The sequence below is a fragment of the Pongo abelii genome, chromosome 8, assembly GCF_028885655.2.
Source record: "Pongo abelii isolate AG06213 chromosome 8, NHGRI_mPonAbe1-v2.0_pri, whole genome shotgun sequence".
Classification (NCBI taxonomy): Eukaryota; Metazoa; Chordata; class Mammalia; order Primates; family Hominidae; genus Pongo; species Pongo abelii.
The window spans coordinates 30,321,036-30,336,542 of NC_071993.2; positions in this window are offsets into that span (position 1 = coordinate 30,321,036).

Here is a 15,507-nt window from a genome sequence, read left to right on the forward strand (position 1 = left end):
TGAAGACATAGCAATAGAAATATCCAAAATGAAAAACAGAAAAGAAAGTTAAAAATAAATGAACAAAGCATGAGTGAGCTGTGGAGACAACTTGAAGCAGCCTAATACACATATAATTGGATTCCACATGAGGGGCACAGAGGGATAGAAAATGATATTTAAAGAAATAATGGCTGAAAAAAATATGCCAAACCTAATAAAAATATAAAATGAAAGATCCAAGGAGCTCATTTAATTCCAAGCACAAGAAATATAAACAAACATATATCAAAGCACATTGCATATTGCTTAAAACTAGGAACAAACAAAACATCTTAAAAGCAGCTGGGCGTGGTGGCATGTGCCTGTAGTCCCAGCTACTCAGGAGGCTGAGGCAGGAAGACTGTTTGAGCCCAAGAGTTTGAGGCTACGGTGGGCTATGACTGAACCACTGCACTCTACCCTGGATGGCACAGTGAGACTTCACTTTTTAAAAAATAAAAATACTAAATGCAATTAGAAAAAAAGGACATATCACATAAACAAAAAAAGTAAGAATGATAGCAGATTTTATGTCAAAAACAAGGCAAGTGTAAAACAGTGAAGCAAAATCTTTCATGAACTAAAAAGAAAAAATTGTCAATCTATAATTCTATACCCAGCAAAAATAGCTTCCAAAAATAAAGCTGTAGCTCCAATTATACAATTAGTTAGCACGTGGTATTTATAAAAATAAAGGCAAAATAAGGATTTATCAGACATATAAAAATGGAATGAATTCATCACCAGAAGTCCTATATAACAAGAAATGCTAAAGTAAATTCTTTTAAGTAGAAAAAAAAATCAGGTAGAAACATGGATATACACAGAGGAATAAAGAACAGTGGAAATAGTTACTACCTGGGTAAATACATAAGAGTTTTCTCCTTATTATTTAAGCTTTTAAAAGAGAAGTGACTTCTCAAACAATAATAATTTATATGGAGCTAATCACATATGTAAAAGTAAACTGTACAACAATAATACAAAGGCCAAGACGGAAGTATCCTATTGTAATGTTCTTATATGATATGTGAAGTGATATAATATCACTTAAAGGTAGACTATGACAACTTAAAGATGTATACTGTAAATAGTTTGTTGGTTTGTTTTTTGAGACACAGTCTTGCTCTGTTGCCCAGGCTGGAGTGCAGTGGTATGATCTCGTCTCACTGCAACCTCTGCCTCCTGGATTCAGGCAATTCTCATGCCTCAGCCTCCTGAGTAGCTGGGACTACAGGCATGTGCCACCACAACCCACTAATTTTTGTATTTTTAGAAGAGATAGGGGTTTTGCCATGTTGGCCAGGTTGGTCTCAAACTCCTGGCCTCAAGCAATCCACCCACCTCAGCCTCCCAAAGTGCTAAGATTACAAGTGTGAGCCACTATGCCCAGATTATACTGTAAATCTTGACGCAACCACAAAATAACAAAAAAAAAGACATACGGCTAATTAGCCAACACAGGAGACAAATGGAATCATTACAAAAACAAAGAAACAAACAAACAAAAAACCTCAATCCAAAAGAAGGCAGAGAAACCAGGGAAAACGGAATAAAGAATAGACAAGATACATAGAACTCATATAGCAAGATGACAGATTTAAAATTAACTATATTAATAGTTACATTAAATGTAAGTAATCTAAATATACCAATTAAAAGACTAATTTTCATATTGGGGAAAAAAGATACAACTGTATACTGCCTACAAAAAACAAAGCACTTTAAATACAGCCACAAAAAGGGTTAAAAGGATGGAAAAAGTTATACCATGCTGACACCAATCAAAAAAAGAAAAAGCTGAAGTGGCTTTATAAATAACAAGAAGAATTTAATTGTTATAAATATAACAATTATATTTTATATATATTGTTATAAATAACAAGAAGAATATCAGCTGGTCTAAAGAAGGTCATTTCATAATGATAAAGTCACCAGTTCCTCAAGGGGACATAAGGATCCTAAGGATTTATTCACCTTAATAATAGCTATGCATCCAAATAAATGAAGCAAAAACTGACAGAACTGCACAAGGAAACAGACAAATTTACAAAGTCACATATTTCAATACTGCTGGGGATCCCTGCTCTATACTAATGAGCAGTCCATATCCATGCTGACTTGTGGCAAAGTTTTATTTTGACATCTTACTGGTATCATCGTAACTAGCGCTATTTTGTCTGGCTTGCAGGCTAACCAGGAGTTAGAGAAGAAGGCATTTTCAGGAAAGCTAACCTTAAAAATAAATCAGGTCGGGTGCCGGTGGCTCAGGAGTATAATCTCAGCACTTTGGGAGGCTGAGGCAGGTGGATGACCTTCGGTCAGGAGTTCGAGACCAGCTTGGCCAACATAGCAGAACCCTGTCTCTACTAAAAATACAAAAATTAGCCGGGTGTGGTGGTGCACATCTGTAATTCCAGCTACTGAGGAGGCTGAGGCAGGAGAATCGCTTGAACCCAGGAGGTTGCAGTGATTGCACTCCAGCCTGGGTGACAGAGTGAGACTCTGTCTCAAAAAAGAAAAGAAAGAAAAAAAAACTGCATCAGCAAGTACGAGTTTTTAAAATGCAAAAATTTCCCAAATTTCTACTGAAAAGATTTATCTGGGAGTAAGAAAAAAGTGAGAGAGTTTGAGAAACTTATGCAAGACCGTATCAAAAAGCCCTAAAAGTTAAGAAATTTTGGCTTAACATTGACCCAAACTTTCTTCCAAAAAGCTACGTTAAGAAAACATGGCAATATTATACCTCAATAAAGCTGTTTAAAGAAAAAGAACGAAAGAAAGAAAACAAGAGTAATGGTCATTTTCCAGGTTTTGGGAACTAGAATTCTTTCCAATTCAGTACCAAACCGGCCTTTGGAAGATGTGCACATTCAAAAATAAAAACCTGGTGTTTTCAGGAGTTGGGTACAGATTTGTACAATAAATGTTTTTAGCAAAAAGCAGGCAAATACTTGAATTCTAGCCTCCCAATCCAATGTAGGGGCACTAAAAACTGCAACCCTAATTGAACAGTTTTGTTCTTAAAATTCTGCATGAGCATTCAAGCTGAGTTCCAGAATCCACTGTTACACACACATAGGACCTCCATGGTGACATCACTGCCGTTTACTTATTGGCTGGGAAGTGAATGTGACCCTGGAATCGGAAGATCTTGATTTAAATCTCAATCCTGTCACTCCTAGATATGTGACTGTGGCCAGTCAATTTTCCTCTCGAGACTTGATGTTGTTCATCTGTGAAATGGGAGTAATACTATCTACTTCACGTGGTACTTGTGATTAAATGACATTAGATAAGTGAAAATCCTGGCAGACTGCCTTGTACATAAAAGTCCTCCATAAATATTTATAAATGTAGGCGTGGTGGCTCAAGCCTGTAATCTCAACACTTTGAAAGGCTAAGGCGAAAGGATTGGCTGAGCCCAGGAATTTGAGACCAGCCTGAGCAATATAGTAAGACCTTGTCTCTTCAAAAAATTAAAAAATTAGCCAGCCACTGGCCAAAAAGTTAAAAAACAAAAAATTAAAAATGTATCCCAGTTACTAGGGAGGCTAAGGTGAAAGGATTACTTGAGCCGGGGAGGCGGAGGTTGCAGTGAGCTGAGCTCGTGCTATTGCACTCCAGCCTGGGTTACAGAGTGAGATCCTGTCTCAAAAAAATAAAAAATAAATGTATAATTAAGCATCACTTAAATTTAAACTGTGATTATTCATGACAAGTCACTTTCTAGTACTTGAACTGAAACTTTCAGTATTCACTGTTAAGAAGGCATTACTCTTAGCAACAACTGTTTGTCCCACCAGACAATGAACAATGCTTCAGGGAATAATAATTATTATTATTATATAATAGGAGGAGGGAAAGGAGGAAGAAGAAAAGAAGGAACATCTTGAGAGAGGAAACTTCTCTCTTACTATGAAATCTATTCTCATCTTTTAAATAGTCATTCTCCTATTTACCTATACTTGCTGACGGTAACTAATTCAGTAAGCCTACAATTAATGGAGGCAACTTTCCCTGTTTCTGCAACTCATGAACTTTCCCTAGTTGTCCCTAGAATCAAAAATAGTGGGAAAACCATTGAGAACATATGAAAAAATGAAACAAAAGCCATTGTTGGGTAACTACAAGCAATGTGTGTGAATTTGGCAACCAAACAAGATAAAAAGTTTGGAGGAGAAAAAGGGTTGGGTGAAGATTATGCAAACACAGCACTTAACTTTTCAAAACCAACTTCTAGCTGAAATGGAAAATAATGGAGAAGACATTGTGTTTAGGGAGACTTGGGTATGGGGCAAGGGAAGTATGAATGGGTTTATAAATTGTAGAACTACCAAGTTCTGCAAACAGAAAAAGGATGCTACTATTTGAACCTAGAACCAGTATCTGTGCCCAAAATGAAAGTGAGAAGTTTTCCACAATAAGCTTGCAGTTTCTTCTGAGTTTTTTGTTTTCTCTCTCTTTTTTTTTTTTTTTCAAGAAGCCTAAATACAAGAGATGGAACCAATTTGTTCATGGAAAAAAATAAACTGCTTTCACTGCCTGCTATAACTAACTTGTGCCTTCTTCCAACACTGTGAGAAGCAAGTGTATAGAAAAAAAAAAAGCCAGGCAATGAAAGCTTTTCATTCTTTTTTTATGAGGTTTTAAAACACACACACACACATACATACACACAGATGTTGGGTTTATACAAATAATCAACCAAAACATCTTCCAACCATATAATTTTCTTCTCAAGCATATAATATGGTTTTTCTTTTTCCTGGAAACTCAGTGTCAGGATATATGATGGTGACTATTTTTTAAAAAAATAATTGGATAATTCTGGGGTCAGAATGAAAAAAACATATATAAATCCTATTTCAAAGTCTAATATCGAATTCATTTTTAGGAAGTGGATGGACATCGTCTAACACTGGTTGAAGTAAGCTGTCTCTTCATTTGAGTTCATGGTCTATCAATTTTTCCAGGAAGTTCTTAGCCTTATTTTTGGACCTAAAAACTGATGAGCAGCTGGGCAAGGTGGCTCATGCCTGTAATCCCAGCACTTTTGGAGGCTGAGGTGGGCGGATCGCTTGAAGTCAGGAGATCGAGACCAGCCTGGTCAACATGGCGAAACCCCATCTCTACCAAAAATACAAAAATTAGCTGGGTGTGGTGGCACATGCCTGTAATCCCAGCTACTCAGGAGGCTGAGGCATGAGAATCACTTGAAGGTTCTCTGCAGGAGGCAGAGGTTGCAGTGAGCCAAGATCACATCACTGCACTCCAGCCTGGGCTACAGAGTGAGACCTTGTCTCAAAAAAAAAAAAAAAAAAAAAAGCATGCATGCTCACTTCTAAATTTCTAAATTTTCAGGGTGGAATTTCCTCATTATGGCACACAGTTCAGGGTCAGAGGTCCATCTTTCTACTTGCCTGCTATCAAGAGCAGGAAACAGGACAGGCACAGCCCTAAGGCAGAGCATGCTTATCAAAGTTTCTCCTAGAGCCTCAGGGCGATTCATCCTGCAGAGGACCGCTCTTGTGTCCTCCAGGGTTCCTTTTGGAAAAAGGCAGGATCTCGTGTCCCCTTTGAGCCTCTCCTTCCCTTCAAGAGTGATAGGTTTCCTCCAATCTGTCCAGCCAGTATTCTTCGGGATCGTAACTGGGTCTTATCAGAACCACAGAGCCTTGCAATCCTTAAAAGGCAGGAAAGGGGAGATAAGAGCAGTGTAACCAGCAGGCTGCTGAAAGTGAGGATGAGATTTTTGAGAGCCTGTATTCATGCACACAGATGTGTCCTAGCAGGCAGGCTTCCCCTCCACGAGGGGTTCATTTAAAGAACAGATCCTAAAGAGGAAGTGACTCTCCCCTTCTGCAGGCCTGAAATAGAGCCGCTTGGCTCACCAAGCACCATTGAGGGGATCAAGGCAGAAACCAGAGGCTGCTGGTTGCGATGCACAGCACTGAGAAAGGAGGCAGAGGGCTCTGGGGCTCAGTCAGGCTGATGGCCAGTTTCTGCAACGCTCAGCAGAGGGAAAAGAAAGCCTCTTTAGAAACAGAGTTGGCAAAATATTGAATATAAGGTATACTCAGAGAAAATGCATAATTACAGACACTGAGGAACCGTCTAGACTAGATCCCCATGGTATATCCTTTATAGGAGAGAGTGGGGCTAGGGCTAACTCCCCACCTACATCCTTTTTTAAAAAATAAAAAAATTATTTTAGAAACAAGGTCTTGCTCTGTGGCCCAGGCTGGAGTGCAGTGGTGCAATCATAGCTTACTACAGCCTTGACATCATGGGCTCATGTGATCCTCCCACTTCAGCCACCCAAGTATCTAGGACTACAGGTATATGCCACCATGCATGGCTAATTTTTAAATTTTTTGTAGAGATGGGGTCTTACTAAGTTGCCCAGGCTGGTCTTAAACTCCTGAACTCAAGTGATCCTTCTGCCTCAGCCTCCCAACATGCTGGGATTACAGGCATGCACCACTGCACCTGGTCCCCACATATATATTTTATATCAAATGGCTCTCCAGGCTTCCTTATTCCTTCTTTATGTGCAGAGATAGGGATGGCTAGAGGAGGAAAAGTAAACCTAGGAAGCTACTGATACATCCTGTCATTTATGGCAAAAGGTTTATGACCTTGGATCTGAATCCAAACCCACACTCTACTACTTACTGTCATACCTCATTTGAGGTACTTAACCTATCAAGGCTTCCACTTAAAAAGCTGTGCTAACTGTGGCCGGGCGCGGTGGCTCATGCCTGCAATCCCAGCACTTTGGGAGGCCAAGGCGGGCGGATCACCTGAGGTCAGGAGTTCGAGACCAGCCTGGCCAACATGATGAAACCCCGTCTCTACTAAAAATACAAAAATTAGCCAGCTGTGGTGGCAGGTGCCTGTAATCCCAGCTACTCGGGAGGCTGAGGCAGGAGAATGGCTTGAACTCGGGAGGTGGAGGTTGTGGTGAGCCAAGATCACGCTGCTGCACTCCGGCCTGGGAGATAAAGAAAGACTCTAACTCAAAAAAAAAAGTGCTAATTAAAATAAGAACAGCACGTCAAGCCCTCAAAGCCCTCAGCACAGGGCCTGGCAAGCAGTGGACAGTCAACAGATGATGCTACCAGTGGCAGCACCGCCGTCATGGCATCCTCTCATGTCTCCATGACATCTAGAATGTGCTTCCATCACAACACCTATGCTTGTTTATTTACAAATGCATCCCCCACTGCAAGCTCCGTGAAAGCAGGATTCACTCTATATTCTCAATAACAAGCACTAAATGGGTACACACATCCACGTGCACAAGCATACACACACACACCACGTGTTTATCAAATGTTTGCTGAACAAAGGAATGACAGAATCAGCAGTTTGATTACTTTTACTTCTTGTTTCTATACAATTCTAATTTCAAGGACCTTTCTTCAGATTCTAATAATAACATAATAATATAGGTGGATAACTTGACTAGGTTAACTGAAGTTGATGGTTACATCAAGATTCTATGTCCAGTAACACCAATTAAAGAAGATTGCTGAAACAAAGATTCCTTGGTCTGTGTGCTCCAGTCTGTACTAATATTAGCTGGAGTATAGTGGTGTGATCATAGCTCACTGTGGCCTCGAACTCCTGGGCTCAAGGAATTCTGCCTCCTCAGCCACCCAAGTAGCTGGGACTACAGGTGTGGACCTCCACACCAGCTAATTTAAAAAAAAAAAATTATAGAGAAATGTTGCCCGGGCTGGACTCAAACTCCCTGGGAGCCATGGGTCCAACCATTATTTATCTTTACAGGTTCCTCAGGCCAGTCAAACTGTAAACACTCAACAGAAGCTTTGCTGAATTACATGCAATAGCCAAACCACTTGGGATAAGTAACATCGCCGTTAACAGAGTCCCAGATCTACTGGGGCAAGAAAATTGTGCTCCCTTTTAATTGGGAAATTAAAGTACCAAACTATTTCGGCATGGGTAAACATCTTTTCACTTATTGCAGAACTTAGAGAAAGGAGAAATGTGAACTAAGTCGTGAATACAAAAAAAAAAAAAGAAGTCACAAAAAGAGCAATATTTTTATATTTTTGCAGTGAACAAGTGCCAGGTGGGAGGGCACTGGGTGCACAGCAAACACTGCTAGGCCCCCTGGCTGCTCAGGACCAACAGTAGCCTGCAGCTCTACCTCAAGGCAGGGCGAGAACCTCCAACTACCATCCTACTCTATTACTGACCCTGAGTAAACCCTTATGTTCACAGCTTTGAGGGAAAAGTAAAGATTCCTTAATCAAGTCAATCTGTCAAGGATTTCCTAATACCTACTCTCTGGTATATTCTCATGGACAGAGGATCATAAGTAGAAAGCATCCCTAGCGAGCTTTTTGATCAAAATGGTCTAGCACAGTCTTAATATGACCAATTGTTCATGACTTACACCCACCCTAGACTGGCCACAAAGCACAAACTCCCTTCCAAGATTTTCCAGAAATATGATTTGAAAAAGAAAAAAAAAGAAGCCAACGTGAATTCTGCTCTGTGTATGTACAATTTCCATTTGCAAGGGAAAGGTTATCCAAAACAAGCTTATGTTTCAGTTACTTTCAAGGTACTGCCACGGGCAAGGAAAGCCAAAATAAATTTCAAACAATTCTCCCCAAAGTTCAGACCTTTTAAAATGCCCTGACCTGACCAGTTTCAAAACTGGTATTTCCAAGTTGCAGTTCCAAAGAACCCTTTTTAAAAGCAGAAATTTCGTGTCCATAAAAACTTTGATAGGGTATTCAATATCATTATTATACTAAACAAAGGTGACAGCCAAATGAGATTGACTCAGAACAAAGGCAGAAGGGTTTGCAAATTGTTAAGAAGAAAAAAATGAAAGGGAAAAGAATACAAGCATCAAGAAGCACTGTCAAAAAGGGGGAGGAAGGAAAGGAAGGAAGGGAGAAAGAGTAGAGCAGCCTTGGATAGAAACAAAGCCATGTATTGGAAACCCTGGGAAACTACAGACACAAAGGGTGAGCTAGCAGCACGGAGGAGCTGAACGGGCAGCTGAATTGGCCAGAGGAAAGCTGAAAGAAGTAATCAGAAAGGATTGCAAGGGGGAAACTTACCCCAAGTCAAAGAGCAGGCTGGAGAGGGGAGGGAAAGCAATTAAACACCAATGACAGATGGAGATAAGGGCATCCAAGGCAAATGTGTCCCTAAGACACTTGAAACCCAGGCCTGCCGGGAGGTGGCTGGGCGACAGCAACAGACCAGGAGCAGGAGGGGCAGAATGTCAAAGAGGGAAACAAACAAAGGGTCCTAGAAGGAGGAGAAAGCTGCCAAAGTCTGGGGGTGAGGGGCAGTGTTAGGATGTTTGTGGGGAGTGGTATTATGGCTGCATAAGGAATACTAGAGAAGTCCTGAGCAAAGGAGGTCCCCCTCCCCAACTAAGCTCATCACCTTCTTTCTCCTACAGGGAAATGGCTCTTATTTCTAACCCCAAGGACCATGATGTTGGGGGGACAACACAGTCACCACTACTAAGGGGAGCTGGATCATTTTCCAACAGTACCCCTGTGGAAAAAGAGGAAACAGGCTAACTTTGACTGTCCACCTATATCTGACATCCATCAAGAATTTTGTAGCATCCCAAGGCATTAAGCAGGAGGAAAAAGTTTGATGGTATAAAGGTGAAGTCATCTTCTGAAAAGAGCTGGGCTGGATGAAAAAGGATAGTGGGTGCAGTAGCCATGCTGGGCCTCTGTGTATATGGAGGGGTGTGTGTGTGTGTGCGCGTGTGTGTGTGTATGTGGTGTGTGTAGCAGGACAGAGGGATGTATGTGTTTAAAAGTTGGCAATTGGCCAGGTGCGGTGGCTCACACCTGTAATCCCAGCACTTTGGGAGGCCGAGGTGGGCAAATCATGAGGTCAGGAGTTCAAGACCAGCCTGGCCAACATAGTGAAACCCCATCTCTACTAAAAACACAAAAATTAGCTGGGTGTGGTGGCATGCACCTGTAGTTCCAGCTACTTGGGAGGCTGAGGCGGGAGAACCACTTGAACCCAGGAGGCAGAGGTTGCAGTGAGCTGAGATTGTGCCGTTGCACTCCAGCCTGGGTGGCAGAGTGAGACTCCATCTCAAAAAAAAAAAAAAAAAAAAAAAAAGTTGGCAAGTGCTCTTGAGAGACAAGACTTAGAAACGTAACATGATGGCTGGGCACTGTTTCTCTCGCCTATAATCCCAGCATTTTGAGAGGCTGAGGCAGAAGGATCACTTGAGCCCAGGGAGCTCGAGACCAGCCTGGGCAACATTTCTCTACAATTTTTTTAAATTAGCTGGGCGTGGTGGTGCACATCTGTAGTCCCAGCTACTTGGGAGGCTGAGCAGGGAGGATTTCTTGAGCCCAGGAGTTCAAGGCTGCAGTGAGCTATGATCACACCACTGTACTCCAGCCTGGGCAACAGAGCAAGATCCTGTCTCTAAAAAAGAAAAAAGTAAACGAAGAATAAGATGCTAAGAGAACTGTAATGTGCAGAGAAATGTACTAAGGAAGGGAGATTTATCCCAGTGAAAGCCCTGGGTGAAAAACCCAGTGAGGATTACTGAAGTCAGGGCATGTACAATGATGCTGTAGAAGAAGATGAGACTCAACCTCCAGCTTTGTATAAGTTGACCCTTCCAGTCAGAGGGGAGTGTTGAATTTTCAATCAGGAGATTTTAGTTCTAATCCTAGCGCAGGCAAGGTTCTCAACCGTGGAGCCTCAGTTTCCTCTTCTACAAGATGGAAACCCTGGGTCATCAGCCCTAAGAACCCAAAGGAGTTCTTGAGCGTCTCAAGTGAAAGCATCAGTAAAACCAAGTGAAAACTGAAAGACTGTAAAAATCTGTTATTACTGCACAAAAGGGATGAAGTAAGAGATACATGAATGTATAAATGGAGCCCAGAAGTGGATTAAGGGCTTAGAATTGTGGGTCCAACTCAGCAACCGTGAATCATCAGGGGATCTGAAGCAACAGCAGTTTCCAGTAGAAGGAACCCCTAAGATTTAGAGGAGATTTGGAGTCAGAGGGTTTTATACATGCCTAAGAAATTATGGCTTATTTTACAACCTTTTATAGAACAAAGGGGATTGAAACTAACTGAATATCCCAAAAAGGATTGTGATTGATACTGGAGCTACTAGAGAGCCATTTATTCACAATTCACAATAATTAGGAAAGCAAGATGTTTTGGGGTGCTGGCCAGGAACTGGGAGACAAGCAGGCCTAGGTAGAGACACAATACAAAATCTTCTTTTTTAAGGACATGTATGTAAAATTTGATAAACCATATAATGCCTCTTCTATCTTCCTGTACCTAAGATTCTGCTCCTCGATTCTTACTGGCACATCAACTTGCTACTCTGGCTTTATTTGAGCTGACATGATTACAACACTGTTCTGAAAACAAAAAGGTGTTGCCTCTGCTCTAGCCCTCATACTTGAAGTATTTGTTCACGTCTGTTGTTTCTGAACTGCGAGTCCATCCAGGGCTGGGCCCAACCCTTATTCATCTTTATAGGTTTCCCAGGCCTGTCACACTATAAACACTCAACAGAAGCTTTGCTGAATTAAATCCACTAGCCAAACCACCTTGGATAAGCAACAACTTCTTATAAACTGAAGTTTTCTCATTGATTAAACAAAGGATGTGGGCAAGGCACCCTCCAGCTCCAACAAATGCAAAAACAACAGAATGTTCTGAAAACACAAAAGCACTGTCTGGAGATACATTGTAACTTTTACGTATTTCATGCAATAGAAAAATGTATAGAATTAAATCTGATTCATATGTCAATTTTTAAATAAACATTTATTTTTAGGTATTAGATCCATTCCTTTGTTAGGCAATGAAATATAAAAGCAGCCTAAGGTTTTACATATGGAAAAACTATACATGCTGGTTACCCTAAAATAACATTTATTTGGATTAAAAAAAATGTTAATTCTGACATTTCCTTTTAAACCGCCTCCCCTGACAGACTATATCTGGAATAACATTGACATAACAGAAACAAATAAGTCTCTTTACAATGACTACAGTTTAACAAAGGCGCCTGTCTTTTTACCTTCCTTGTTTACTGAACAAAGGCAGCAAATGTAAGTACAGTTGCCCCAGCAGCTGGCAAGTTCTCTCCCATATGCGAAGAAGTTGTGGAACAGCTGGGGAATGCAAGATGCTTTTGAACAAGCTGCTATGTGATCCAAAATAACGCCGCCTGTTCATCTTCCGTACAATGGAAGCGACAGCCCAGCGCAGGTCTGGCGCATGCCCTGCAGCGGCTTCTTTCTTCCCAGATGGAGCGCAACAAGTGGCTACAAATGGAGTGAAATGCACAAAAGCAGGGATCTTGCTCCTAACTCTTTACACGCCTCCAACTGGTTATGCACGCAGCTCATTTTCCAGAGTGGGAGAAGCTGCATATCATATCCAGATGTAAAACCTGCATAATGACAATCCCTCCCTGTCCTGTCCATGCACTTTCTTGAAGATAATGTTCATGGTAACTACACATCGGGTGGTGTATAATGACATTATAATGTTTCTTTATGTTGCTTTAGTCCATATCAATTGTTTAAAAGAGCAAAACCCAAATCAAGAGGTATAAAATAGCAAAAAATGATCAGACGTATTATAAGAAATTATATCCAATTATATACACAATATACATATAGATACAATATACAATTTTATATTTCTTGCATGTATATACAATATAGAGTATATTTGCTCATTTGAAAAACTTTCAAGTTTTTTAACATATGAAATAGCTATACTGGTTGCTCATTAATTGTTCAGTTTAACTGACCTATACTTCATGCTGTCATCTAAAAGTTAGTTTAGCAATTTTCAGATCATACATAGTTGACCATGTTTAAGGAAATATTTTTGAAATGTTATGTCTCAAACTCTCCTTCCTCTTCTATCAACTTGGCGGTTCACCTTTAAACAGACTATCAGAAAATATTATATTTTCCAAGGAAATGGTCCCTCTTCCCAGGATTAGGCCAGCACAATTTTCACAGAAGCAGATACATTTCTTTAGTGCCATTGATGGCTAGTGAATGAGAAAAGAGAATACGTATTTCCTTTTCACCAGTTCATTTGGTTTGGGTTTTTGGTTTTTTTTTTTTTTAAATTCCTACCATCTTGGTCATTAGAATACTGGGCTTTAAATTTAAAAGAAAGAGAAATGGCTGGAAGGCCAGCCACAAAATTACACAGTGCAAAACCAGGAGAAAAGCTCTACAGTTCTGGAGCTCCTTGTAAACTCCTTGGGTGACTGGACCAAGTTTTCCATCACTACCAACCTTTCCCTAGCCCCAACTTGCTGAGAGAAGGAAGAATCGCTAACTGTACTATATTGCCATATTCACTAAGAACAGTCAGTTCAGGGCAACTATGAACTACTTTACCTCTCTGGATGAGGGGAGGAAGGGAAAGATTCTGTTCTTAAACATCATCATTATTAGTTAACATCTGTTGAATAGCAACTATGTGCTAGGCACTGTGCAGAGTATCTCATGAATTATCTAATTTAGTCCTCATGGTTTGAAACCAGGAGGCACTATTATTATTCCTAGCTTGTTTTGTTTAGTTTTTTTTACAGACAGCTGTCTAGCTCTGTTGCCCAGGCTGGAGTGCAGTGACGCAATCATAGCTCACTGCAGGCTCGAACTCTTGGGCTCAAGCGATCCTCCCACCTCAGCATCCCGAGTAGCTAAGACTACAGGTAATTTTTAAATATTTTATAGAAACAGGGTCTCACCATGTTGCCCAGGCTGGTCTCAAACTCCTGGCCCCCAGCCATCCTCCCACCTCGGCCTCCCAAAGCCTTGGTACTACAGGTGTGAGGCACGGCACCTGGCCTTTATGTTTTAAAAGAAGAAAGTGAAGCTCAGAGGCTGGGCAAATTGTCCAAGGCTACAGACCTCTAAATGGTGAAGGCAGCAACCGAGCCCAGCCATTCTGACTTCCCAGGCTTGCCCTCATCAGCGTGCCTGGCTGCCTCTACCTAGGACGTTCCAAGTCCCTGGCTGTCACGCCAGAGTTGCAAACATCTTTCTTGAAGGCAATGCATTTTAAGTATATTCAGGACAATGCCAAAGTCCTATTTTGTAAACTTGAGCTCAAATGTTGTATAAAAGTTGTGGATACAACCATATCCTTGGATCCCTCAAAGAAATTCTGAGGTTTTAACTTATCAGTCAGTAAGGTGGGCCATTATTTCCAAAGCATACTTCACTTAATTTTAAACGCACATTCAGCACAGTGGCAAAGTCACACACAGCTTAAACAAGGTGGGAACTGCAGCTCCTCGCAAAAGAAAAGGCAAACAGAGCTCCGTGCTCTGTAGAATTCCTGACTCCAGGCCCACCTGCCTGATGAAACACTGCAAAAAGCAAAAGACGGCTCTTTCCACCTCTCTTTGCAACTGTCATAATTCTAAAGGTTTGGGGAGGACACCTTAGTTCTCTTCATATACATTAAGTTTTAAATATGAGTTGGTTTAGCTATGGCACTGGCATTAACACAAGCCAGAGATAGGTGGAAAGTCCATGAAGCCCTAAAGCCTAACATAATCAAACCTGAACCCCAGGGTACAGCACACACCCAGCAGTCCATAAAGCGCTCTTCAGTAACCGACTTTGCCAAAAATAAAAAAGTAACCTGAAAGAATAAACAGTCCTCTTTGGAACAGGGCAGACTCTTGGATCTGTTAACCTTTTTAAGCCTCAGTTTCCTCATCTGTGAAACAGAAATAACCTCCCGGGAAGAGGTTTTAAGGTTTAAAGAGAAAATGAAGAGGCTTCCACATTGGGTAGGGGAGAGTCCCTCGTCCATTAGCCCTTCATAAAAACCAGTGCCTGCCCTTTCCTTCCAACAGAAGAAGGGGGTGGAGGCAGATAAGACAAGACACGAAAACGTGAATTCCATCGATTGACTGCGATGGGCTAGGGTTCACAGCAAGCAGAACGTCCTGGGTTTCTCTTCAATACCACCTCCTCCTCTCCTGTTCGGATGCTGAGAAACATCTGGCGCAGTAGACATGCTGCCTCTGACATTTCTATGACAAAACGTGTGCCTGTGCTAGGGTTTGCACAGGCACAAGTTATCACAACCTCGGGATGGGGCTGGGGATGGCGGACAGGAGCTCCTTTAATTTCCCCAGCTGGCCTCTCCCCTTGTGAGGAACTTCTCATTGCAATAAACTGTCAGACTTTACAAGATCTCTAATGCCAAAGCCTGAAACTCTTAACCCCGCACCTGACCCAGATTGCGGCCTGGACTGGAGCCTCCCCGCCGCTCACTCACTGTAATGCAATTACCGCCTTCTGGAGCTCCACTCGGGGTGCCAGGGACTGCTGGCTGTCACCCGGGGACTAAACCACTCCCTTCGGGGAGCCCCCACGCGCGCAGAAACGTGGGCAGGTGGGGTAGCCTGGCGCACCACGCGTCG